Source organism: Lissotriton vulgaris, chromosome 8 (assembly GCF_964263255.1).
Source record: "Lissotriton vulgaris chromosome 8, aLisVul1.2, whole genome shotgun sequence".
Lineage (NCBI taxonomy): Eukaryota > Metazoa > Chordata > Amphibia > Caudata > Salamandridae > Lissotriton > Lissotriton vulgaris.
Genome location: NC_141696.1, coordinates 602,230,653 through 602,242,682, shown reverse-complemented (window position 1 = coordinate 602,242,682; position 12,030 = coordinate 602,230,653). Strand labels below are relative to the sequence as shown.

General features: G+C 45.8%; 1 protein-coding gene across 2 annotated transcripts in view; it reads left to right on the top strand.

Annotated features, from left to right (window-relative positions):
• Window positions 1-12,030, top strand: part of LOC147697783 (late histone H2A.1-like) — a 233,829-nt gene that overhangs the window by 126,038 nt on the left and 95,761 nt on the right. The window lies entirely within an intron of this gene.

Genomic DNA, 12,030 nt, shown 5'->3' with positions numbered 1-12,030 from the left:
CTGCGCAAGCGCAGCCCTCGCAGGCCGAGACCTAAAAAGGGGATCTTGCAGCTGAGGTTGCTGGTGGTGGAAACAAAGCTGCAAACCGATATGTAATCTGTTTAAAACTTGCTGTTTTTGATTCATGAGAGAGATTGCAAGCTAAGTCTGGCTTCTGCTAAAAGTTCTGTGGGGTGGTTCAGGCTAGCAGGAAGCCACTCAAATTTGTGGTCGACCAGCCACAAAGAAATACAATGTAGTTTTGATACATGAGTAAATGAAAATAGGAATCCTGAAAGCTGACAGTAACTAGATATTACCCTTGCTGTAGAAGAAAGGTAATGCCTTGAAATGTGATCATACTAAATACTTTCCTGAGGTAGGTAGACCTCAACTCTCCTAATTGCTTTGTTTTTATTGGAATCTTCTTCATGGCCCACTTTAGCAGCACATTTAGAATTGCCTTTTTGAGCTCCGCCAGGGGCTTCTACTGGCCACTTGTTTTGTGGTGGGCTTACTGATAAACATGTGCCCATTATGAATTCTGTCCTGTGTCCGCGTGTTAAACTGATTGCTTTGCCCAACTGAATCTTCTGCAACATTCTGCTTACCCACCGTCAGGAAAAAAGATTGGTGCCATTACTTGTGGTGAATCAAGTTCTCCTGAGACTTGGACAGGTAGACCTCGCTGTGAACTGTGAACTGGGACAGTATTTCCCCTTAACTGAGTTCTATGTGAATATTTCTTCTGCTTCTATGACAGCTATTTAGAGCTGTGTAGAATAGCCTCCTCTTACTGATGCAGCGCGTTTAGGAATTAGAGCACCTGTTTTGTAGCGACCATAGCAGATGTGTGGTGTAAAAATCAACATTAGTAGCCTGGAGGCTTTGTCTACTTACTTTCTAAAGAACTCCTTTCCATCGTAGAGCAGATCAAAAATCTTTCCCTCAACATCTGGTCATACCGATATGCTGGAGAACCATCCGTGTCTGCATGAACTGCTGCAATTCCAGTTGCTGAACAGCTGCGTTTGGAAAACGTCCATGGAAGCACTTATAACTGCTGCAGGAGCTAACTCTCCTTTCCTCAAATTATTTTTGAATTTTGCCTGGTCACATCTGTCAACTATAACTTCCTAAGAGGGCTCTGATATGTTCTCCCTTTATCAGGATGGCAGCCATGAAGAACTTCCTTTCTGCAAAAGTCTATAATCATACACATTCATTATTTAGGAGGCTGTGTGTGTGCCTGCTTTGTTCCTTCATTATCTTTAGGCATCTGAGGCTGAAGAGTTTCGCATTGGATGGCTTTTGAGCAACACAGGAGCTTAATCTCATTATCACTGCTGGAGAAGGGGCCGGCGTTTTTAAAAGCATCCAGCCTTATGCCATAATTGTCCCATTTGATAGATGCCTAGGCTTCTTCTTAAAATCATATAAGAAGTATTACTTCTCTTTGAATGCTATGGGTATATGTATACACTTCAAATGTATGTCCAAAAGTAAAGTGTAGCCTGTTTTTTCTCACCCAATTCTTTCTTCATCCTGCTGCAGAACTTCAGCTATGTCTCCTAGTGGTTCCTCTGAAGTAACTGTAGAAGGTTACTAATTGTCATGCCACAATAGAATGATAGGCGCAATAACCGGTTCCAGAGTTCCCTAAAAATCAATAACATCACCCACAGCTGGTGGAGGAGGAACCAAGGGTTATGGGGATTGTACCAGTGACGGCTGATCTTGTGCTCCAATCTGGTGTAAAAAGAGCATATGTTGGGGAGAAAAATGAAAATCAGCAAGAATTAACATAATTGGAAGTTCCTCACTTTTGTGCTGTGGAGAACTGCAATGATAAAGGTCCTGATACAGTCCTTATCACTAACTGTTGAGTTCCATTTCCTCTTCTTCGTTAGGTTTTGCCTAGCAAATGCGTACGAAGTACGAAGTACGCATGCCCTATTTTCTCTGTGGGGTCGGGTATCCGCCCCCTCCTCCCATTGGCTAGCTCCATAAATGGAGGCTAGCCATTGGGAGAGGGCTCTGTCCGTCAATCTCGGATCAGATTCGGGGGCGTTCCCGAGAATGTTTCACTTTTGGCTACGTCACGCTACGTCAGCAGAAAGCCAATTCTCTGGAACGCCCCCGAATCTGGTCCGGCATTGCCGGTACCCGCCTTCCTGCTCGGGCCGGGGAGTTTCGTGAAAAACAATGGCCGACAGGAAGCGAGGCGGAAGCCTACCCCGCCTCGCAGGATGTCCTGTGTCCCGCACCCGCCACCAAAGAGAGAGAGGAGCATCCGCCTGAGAGCCCGGTGAGTGTAAGTGCTAATGTTTTGCAAAGCGAGAGTCTGCCACAAATAGATAGAGAAAGGAATACCAGCGAAGGTGGAAGTAATGTGGCGGACGAGTGGAACCAATGGTCCAGACCCATAGAAAGGAGAACCCCTTTGGCAGCATCAGCAGACTTATCCAGAGAACAGGGGGGTTTAAGAGGACCGATGGATTTGAGAGGGCCACGGCCAAGGCCGATTAGATAACTGAGGCCAGATTTGCGTACTTGGGAGACGGTCGTGGATACCCAGAGCGACAGGTCAAGGGATGGTTATGGCAATGGAGGTCAGGACAATAGGGGGGTGTCTCACTGTACGTCTGACGGAAGCCGACAGGAATGGGACCGTGGGGGGGAAGAAAATAGGGGAGCGTCCCCCCCTATTCCTACAGATAGAAGACAATACTGGGACCGTGAAAGATGGGAGCGAGGAAGTGTTCCCCATAACACACCCGAGGAGGACAGACGAGTGAGTCAGGAATGTAAGGGGAGGGACTCTAGTGAAACCTCTAGTCAAGGCACATTGAGAGCAGCGATAAAGGCAAGGAGAATAGATGTGCTGAGACTTAAATCAGAGGTGGAGGAAATAGTAGAAGGTACAATACCCCTGGAGAGAATAGAACTCTATGAACCGGATGAACTATTGTTCGTAGCCAAAGATGTGACTCGTAGGGCTAGGACAGCTCACGAGAAGCTAACTGAACTAGCGAACAAATATTCAGTAGATCTGACCAGGACAAAGGCATTGCAGGGTGGCTATAGGCTGCAGTATTCAGACCAAGATCTAGACGAGAAGAGAGTGATCAGATTAAAAACCCACATCAGAGAATTAATTGTGGGAATCCGAACATGGGTCCAACTGGACAAATGGGAGGAAAGGTGGTCAAGGAAGAAGAGTGTTAGGCGGAGCACTGTAGAGACATCTCCAGGAGGGGGGTTGACAAATGTAGAGGCGTACCCCTTGAGGGAGGTGACTCACGGAGGATATGTGCATGTACCCTGGAGCAGGGGAGATTTGGCTGCCTTTACGAACACATTTCCTAAATTGAGGGAAAGTCCAGTAGAATGGTACAAGCAGGTAGAGAGGTTCGTTAAGATCTCGAAGGTACAGTGGGTTGATTTGAACACGTTGTTTGACATTGTGGTTCCGGGGGACCTGTGGATAGCATGTAAGGTCAGTGTTGAATGGCCCACAGAGGAGCCAGAACGAGATGCAGTTACGAATGGTCCCTCACCAAGGGTGATGATAAAGTACGAACAGGCGATTACATGGTTAAAGACTAAGGTACCACCACAGGACATAGATTGGGTGAAAATAAATTGAACTAGACAAGAACCGAAGGAGACAGTCCATGAGTACTATGAGAGATTGTTGCAGATATTCAAGCAGTGCAGTGGATTGGATGTGATGGATCCAAAGGACATGGGACAGTTTATGTCCAAGTTTGTTCTGGGACTGAGACCCGAGATCTGTCTCATGATACAACAGCATTTGATTTGTTAGTAGAACAAACCTCTAGACGAGATCCTGAGGTATGCAAGGTACTGCAGTGATGAGATAGACTCTAAGACTAAGAAGCTCAGGGATAAGCTGATGCTAGTCCAGATGCAACCGGGAGGACAGGGTCAGTCTGGAAATGGAACATTAGGGAGGAAATCAGGCGGTCAGAAAAGAGACAATGAGGATGGCCCAAGGTCAAGAGTAGATCTGGCGACTCTGAAAAAGACAACTAAGTGTCATCAGTGTCATGAGATCGGGCATTGGAGACGCGAGTGTCCCCATAACCCGGAAAATCAGGTACAGGAAGAGGAGGAGGAGAGTCACGCCCCTCAAGTACTGAGGGCAACAGTAGCTAAGTTCAAGGCGGCAAAAGGGGGGACTCCTGCTCCTAGAGCTCTGGTTCCCCAGCCACCGAAGATTGCGGCAGGGAACAAGGTTTACCAGCAGATGCCTCTCATGGTAGACGGAGACGAGTACTATCACTTTGACCCAGTGACAGGACGGTTCCTGAGTGAAGAGGAGAATTGTACCCTAGGAGCAGTACTAGAGATAGACCAGAGGGGACCCTTTGTAGAAGCTGATGTAGCTGGACACCCCACCACCTTTCTGGTGGATACGGGTGCTACTCGTTCTACGGTACGGTCTGCAGTAGTTCCTAACTTACCACTTTCCGGACAAACTATCCAAGTTGTAGGGGTCGCAAATAGGAGGATGACAAACCCACCGACTGAGCCAGTCCCAGTAAAAATAGGGAATTTCAGGGACAGCCACCAATTCGTGGTATGCGATTCTAGTCCTGTGTGTCTGCTAGGAAGGGATCTGTTGTGTAAACTTAACTGCACCATCTACTGTACACCTAAGGGAGTAGAGTTAGAGACAAATGATGATGATGCTGCCTTTAAGGTTGCAAACAAACATGTGTGCATAGAACTGTATCCTGCACTAACGGTGGAGGAACTCCCCTGGGATTTGAGAGAGGCAGTCAGACAGGAAGTTTGGGACTTTACAGGAGAGGAGATTGGATTGATCAAAGGAGTGGAGCCAGTAAAGATTCAAGTGAGACCTAATGCAGAGTTTCCAAGAACACCCCAGTACAAGTTGACTCCAGAAACAATTGCGGGGATAAAACCTGTGATTGAATCCATGATTAGACAGGGAATTCTGAAGGAAGCAATGGGCAGTCCATGTAACTCTCCGATCATGGGCTTGCAGAAGCCTAGCGGGAAGTTCAGGATTGTGCAGGATTTACGAAAAGTGAACGACATAGTTGTTCCATGCTGTCCAGTGGTACCGAATCCATCAGTGATATTGTTTCAGATTCCAGCACAGGCTGAGTGGTTCACAGTGATTGACTTGTGTCAGGCATTCTTCTCAATACCATTACATGAGGAGAGCCAATTTCTTTTTGCATTTAAGCTGGAAGATCGCGTGTTAACATGGTGTTGTATCCCTCAATGGTATACAGAGAGCCTATCGATCTTTAACCAATTGTTGAAAAGGAATCTTGAGAGTCTAGTACTGCCCCAGAACTCGGTTCTCGTACAGTACATAGACGACCTCCTTGTTGCGTCAGAGACAGAAGATGCCTGTAGAATAGACACCATCGCTTTGTTGAACCATCTGGCAGAAAATGGTCACAAGGTATCTCCCAGCAAGCTACAGTACTGTCTGTCTGAAGTCCAGTATCTGGGACACAGAATAGAAAAGGGCAAACGAAAGGTATCTCCAGATAGGATAGAGGCCATAATGAAAATGATGGTGCCCTCGACACAGAGAGAGGTTAGAATGTTCTTGGGAATGGTTGGCTACTGTCACCAGTGGATTGCTAACTTTTCCCTGAAAGCGAAACCCTTGCAGAAACTGACGCTCAAGGACGTAAGTGATCCGGTACCATGGGACACAGACTGCATGATGGCTTTCCTTGAGTTGAGAGAGGACTTATGTCGTGCTCCGACTCTGGGAATGCCTGATTACAACAAATTGTTTTCATTGTTCTGCTGCAAGCAAGAGGCTTGCGCGTTGGCAGTTTTAACCCAAGATCATGGAGGTGTCCGTTGACCAGTTGCTTATTTCTCGGCTACCTTAGACCCAGTACCCGCAGCGTTGCCCGGATGTCTCAAATCCGTTGCTGCAACAGGTGTCAGCATTGAGAGATGTGAAAGCATTGTGATGGGACATCCATTGGTGGTACATGTTCCACATTCAGTAGAACTGTTAATGACCAGGACCAAAACGCAGCACTTGACCAACAATAGGCTCGCACGCTACGAGCAGGTTATACTTGCCGCGGAGAATGTGACCCTTAAGAGGTGCTCGGTTTTGAACCCTGCTACGTTAATGCCATTGCCAAATGTATTAGATGATGATTGTGAAGACCACGACTGCCTTGAGGTGACTGAACTGTGCACCAAACCTAGACCAGACATTGTCGATGAGCCATTGGAAGACCCTGATGAAATTTACTTTGTTGATGGCTCATGCATAAGAGACAGTGCTGGACAGTTAAGAGCGGCTTTTGCTGTTTGCACGATTCATGGGATAGTCGAAGCTGCCTGCCTAGAAGGAGTACACTCCGCTCAGGTGGCTGAAATAATTGCGTTGGCGCGTGCCTGTTTGGCAGCCAACAAAATTCGAGTCACCATATACACCGACAGCCGATATGGGTTTGGTGTGGTTCATGACTTCGGTCAGTTGTGGTCTCAAAAGGGTTACATGACATCGTCAGGTTCCCCTATCAGGAATGGAGAATTTGTCAGGTTAATGCTGGAGGCTCTGCAGGGTCCAGCAGAAATCGCTGTGGTGAAATGTACAGCACACAGCAAAGGTGCTGATTTTGTGTCCTTGGGTAATCGTTATGCTGATGAAGTTGCACGCTATTGTGCAGAACAAGGTTACTCATTTACTGATCAAGTTATCGAGGGGATGCAGGGAGGGACCGAGCTAAACATGATACTTGAAGTGGCTGATACCTGGGATGAATTGAGGAAGATGCAGGAACAAGCGTCAGAGTTCGAGAAAAGAGTGTGGGTGACCTTTGGTTGTATCAAAGGGGAACTGGACTTGTGGATTTCAGCTGATGGGAGAGCTGTGTTGCCGAATGAGCTGGTGAGCCCGATGGCTCGACAGATACATGGTCCTGTGCATTTGGGAAGGGATGCAATGATGCGAGTGTTCAGGCAGACTTGGTACAATCCCAAGTTTCGAACGGCTGCGGAAGCAGTATGTCAGAGGTGTGTTACGTGTCAACAAATGAATGTTGGGAAAAGGACACCAGTCACACTGAGTCACATTGGAAGGTCTGGTGGGCCTTTCAATAGGATGCAACTGGATTTCATTGAAATGCCGAGGTGTAATCGCCTCAGATATGTCTTGGTGATTGTATGTGTGTTTTCCAGGTGGGTTGAGGCATACCCAACTCGTAGGTGCGATACACTCACAGTAGCAAAATTATTGGTGAGGGAGTTAATTCCGAAGATTCGGCGTCCCGACCTCTTTGGAATCGGACAGAGGGATGCATTTTAACAGTGAAGTTGTGAAAATGCTCTGCTCTGCACTGAACATTGACCAGAGACTGCATTGTAGCTATCGACCAGAGGCTTCTGGCATAGTAGAGCAAATAAATGGAACACACAAGGCTCGAATGACGAAAGTGTGCTCATCCACGTCCCTGAAATGGCCAGATGCCTTACCGTTGGTGCTAATGAGCTTACGTAGTACACCAGACAGGAGGACAGGACTCTCACCCCATGAGGTGTTGATGGAGAGGGCTATGAGATTGCCGTCCGTCCCTTCAGCAGCCTTGCTAAATATCACAGATGATCTGATTCTTGACTACTGCAAGGGACTATCTGATGTCATCCATTCTGTGTCTCTTCAGGTGCAGACTGCTGAAATCCCGGCTTCTAGAGACCTTTGTCACGACCTGTGTCCAGGTGACTGGGTCCTGATGTGGAAGCACGTGAGAAAGAGCTGCCTGGATGTGCGCTGGCGAGGCCCGTTTCAGGTTATCCTGGTGACGAACACTACCGTGAAGTGTGGTGGATTGCCGAACTGAATACATACTTCTCACACCCGAAGAGTTCCAGCACCCCTGGAAGAAACAGCTCCTCTCGTAGATGGAAATCCAGCTGTGGAGGAAGATCCACTAGAGGGGACAAGTCAAGCTGTGGGGGTGTCTGAAGAAGCTGGTAATTCATCCGACCGAGCTGAAGGAGATCACGACGACAGTGACACGGAATCTGCCTCTGAATGGGGAAATTGCTGTGAAGGTGATCTCAACCCAGAGCAAGCTGAAGGCAGTGATGAGCAGGGTGTGCCAACGAGAAGCAGAGGAGAGAACAGCACAGAGGCAAGTTGGCCTGAGAGGCGAAGACGACTGAACGTGAGGCTAGCCTCTGAAAGAGATCTTGCACCTGTACCTGAAGAATCAGACCCGGAAGGGGAAAACCAAGAGTCAGAGGAAAAAGGTCTGAGGAGATCAAGGAGGGTGAGAGTACCTTGTCGAAGATACGCCACTCCGGAGTGGACCTACCCTTTGACAAATGCCAGGTGTACTGAGGTCCGGGAGGGTGAGGTCAGTGACTGTGACCAGTACGATCCCCAACGTTAAGTTGGAAGCGATACTGTTGGTACCTGGACTGGAAATTGAAGGCATAGACACTCACAATTCCTAATCCCCCTTACCTAAGCAAGATACATGACTTAATCCTGAATAGACTGATCTTTCCTACATTTGGTCCTGAGATACCTGCTTATGATTCAGTAGTCCTTCGAATGGAACTCTTGGATTACGTGCTATGTGCAGTTGGAGCAAATATCATCATTGATCAATAAAAGACTTTGTAAATAGCTGTTAAATATATCTAGGGCCGAGAGGAAGAAGAAAAAATGTAGGGACTTCCCTGAGAGGACGGAGAAGGGTTAGGGTTGTCTGGCGTGGATGCAATTGGAGAACTAAAGGGAATCCTGCTTCCAGAGGTGATTCAAGAACTTTCAAAAGCAAGGAAAAGAGGCTTTGTGTTGTTGCTGGAAACTGACCACACTGTTCTGAGATCATGGAGGCTGGGAACCCGACTCGTAGGGCAAAGTGTATTATAGGCACACTTATAGGGGTAGTGATATTCTTTATATTTTTAGTAGTTTTAGTTCCTTATTTAGCACCACAAAAGCAGGAAGTGGAGGTCGAGGGAACGCCTACACCTACCACTCCTAGCCAGAAAGAGGTTAACACAGGAGCTGAGAAAGCTTTGCTAGTGGAAGAAAGCCATAGATTACATGCAGATTTGTCTAAAGGAAACTTTGGAAAGAATGCGTATGCAAAGTTGTTGTATGAGTACATTGATGCGATGGATGCGAAAGATTGTTATGTGTGTATGCAGTTGCCAGCTTCAGTAGATGAGGGTATTAGATACCATCACCTGCCATTGACATATGGAATTTCATGTAGTTTGCTGCTTAGCATATTTTATGGGCGGAATCATTTTGAATATTTCTTTTCGAATTATGATGCTGTGCTTCCAGAGGTCCCTGCTTATAAACACTTGAACAAGTGGGATTATTATAAGTCAGAGGATAGACTTAGATACTTTTTCATTCCAACACGAGAAATAGACACCTCATATGCTCACCGACACAATTTGCCCTGCTCATTGGCAGAGGTAGAGAAAAAGTTCATAGAACAGGTAGAAGATAGGTATCAAAAACAAAAACAGTTGCAGGCGTCAGGGCAAGGTAAAGTAGATTGGACGGATGAGGAGAAGTTGCATAAGACAAGGGGAAGCTATGGTCCGATAGCATTGGACGAGGTACAGAAAGGTAAGTTGTGCCTTCACAGACCACAGACGTATTATGAAAATGTGTATGTGGGCCATACAACTTGTGAACATACTTTCACATTAGAATATTACACCAAGGATTTCCTAAAGAGTGTGGAACAAGTGATCCCTACGGTGTACTTTGTCTGTGGGAAAAATGCGTTCGTGAGGTTGCCTGATAAGTGGTATGGGACATGTTACCTGGCGATTATTTTTCCTAAGATATACCACACAGAGGACTTTGCTCTTTTGGAAGGTGGACACTTGACGAGGGTAAAGCGAGGAGAGAGTGCTGGTGCGATAGTGGGGGATGTGTTTGGAGCAGCAATACCAATGTTGGGAGTGATCTTGAATGACGTGAAGATACAGCGGTTGGCAACTGTGGTAGATGAACTGTCAATGAGTACAGCTAAGTCATTGGTGTTGATTGAGGGTGAGATGCTGTCGATAAGGACAATGGTTTTGCAGAACCGTCTTCCTCTAGACGTCCTTCTGGCGAAAGAGGGCGGAGTCTGTAAACTTTTAAAGGTTCAGGAATGTTGCACGTATATTCCAGATAATTCCAAGGATCTGAAGAAATATATACGTAACATTACTGCAATTCATTACGAAATTGAGGATCTGACGCAAGAGAATGCATGGGAAACAGTCGGCAAGGGATTTGGAAATGTTGGGAACTGGTTTGCAAGCCTGGGAAGGAGTTTCCTTGGATACACACTGAAACCCCTTATCATCATAGTGGCATGTGTGATCGGATTATGGGGTTTGCTGAGACTTTATAAATGGTATAGGTCAAATAGGCTGACAAGGTCGATGAGAGTACAAGAGCAGAGAATGGAGAACTTGCAAGACAATCAATATCGAAGTTTAAGGGCATTGGAGATGCTCAAGCGAGGGAAACTTGCGACAAGTTCTGTGTAGCTCGGTCCCTACCCTAAGAGATGTTGGGCTGGTGGTGATGACTCAGGTCATCAAAGGGGGGACTGAGAGAGCGCAAAACTGAGTCAGAAATTGTAGAGGTGCACCATATTCATGAATAATCAGCACTCACATATATAAAGGACTATAATCATGTTTAAATGTGATGTAGGGCTATGAAATAATGTGCCAGAATTTACATAGAGTAACGTAAAGTGTTTTGAAAATACTAATGCCAAGTTAATCTAGAAATATTGTTTGCAGTGAAGTATTTACCCAATTCATTAATGTATTAAGATGCTTTATTAGAAATTCATTATTGTATTCATATAATGAGATAGAAGTGCTTAAGTTAGAAAATGTGTTTAGAAAATGTATTTTTGCTATAATGATGAAGGCCTAATGAACGAAAATGTATTGCTCATGTTAGGATGTGATACCCAGAAACGTGCAGAGGCCCAGGTGGGGAAAAAGACTGTGTAGGCCGAATTGAGAATGTTTCACTTGACATTAAATCATGGAAATGTCTTTTCTAGAAGGTTGCTTTAGAAAATTAATTGCAAGTAGCATGGAACTGTGAGCCGATTTATGTGCGTTCTTTTGCAGGTGCAAGGTTAACTAGAGATTGTAGAAGAAGGGCCCATTGTGTATGAGCGTTAGGATGGTAGTCCCAGACATGGAGGAGTGGCTGCGGAATTTAGGGAAGCAACTTCAAGAGAAGAAGGCTCTGGGACCCAAGGACGTTTTCAACGGACAAGGATGAAGATGTCGTAATGGAAATTACTGAAAGTTAATACCTTTGAGAGGGGCGTACCTTAGGGCGTGTCGTCCATAATGTGGGGTTTTGTATTAGGGACAGCACCCCGAAGGGGAGACAGAGCAGATGCGCATGAGGGCGAAGGAAGATGTTGGTCAGGCAGAGAGCTTTGCTATGCAAGAGGGGTTCTTAGGCTAAGTCCGAACAAAGTGAGTGTGCTTCTTTGGAAGTCACTACGGCTGACACCTTTGATAGGAGGGAACTTTGTTAAGTAGGGATGTCACTTAGTATAGTGTAGGGACAGATTAATCTGGATTTATTCCTTCCTTTTCCGATGCCTACTAAAACCCAGGTTATAGCAATTCTTGTTAGCCTGATGATTTTGGAATTGATACTTGTATTGTTTCTTAGCCGGTTAAGACTTTTCCGTAGAATTATGTTTGTATTAGTGCTTGTTTATCTTCTGAATCTTTTGCTGAGGTGTTTATATACCCAACTGTTTTTGGCTTTATAATAAATCTTTAAACTCGATCTTTAGTCAGTGGTTCTTTGGGGAAAGCAATGGGGATCGTTCAAGTTGATATTACACTGTTAAGAGAGATTGCCTTCTACACTCTATGACAGGTAAAAAGGTCTAGTCGACCTGTGACGGGATTCTAGAAAAATGCTATTCTGATTCTAGAGTAGAAATCTCGCCTTTCCAGTGGAATAGACAACAAATGAAACTCGTTCTACCT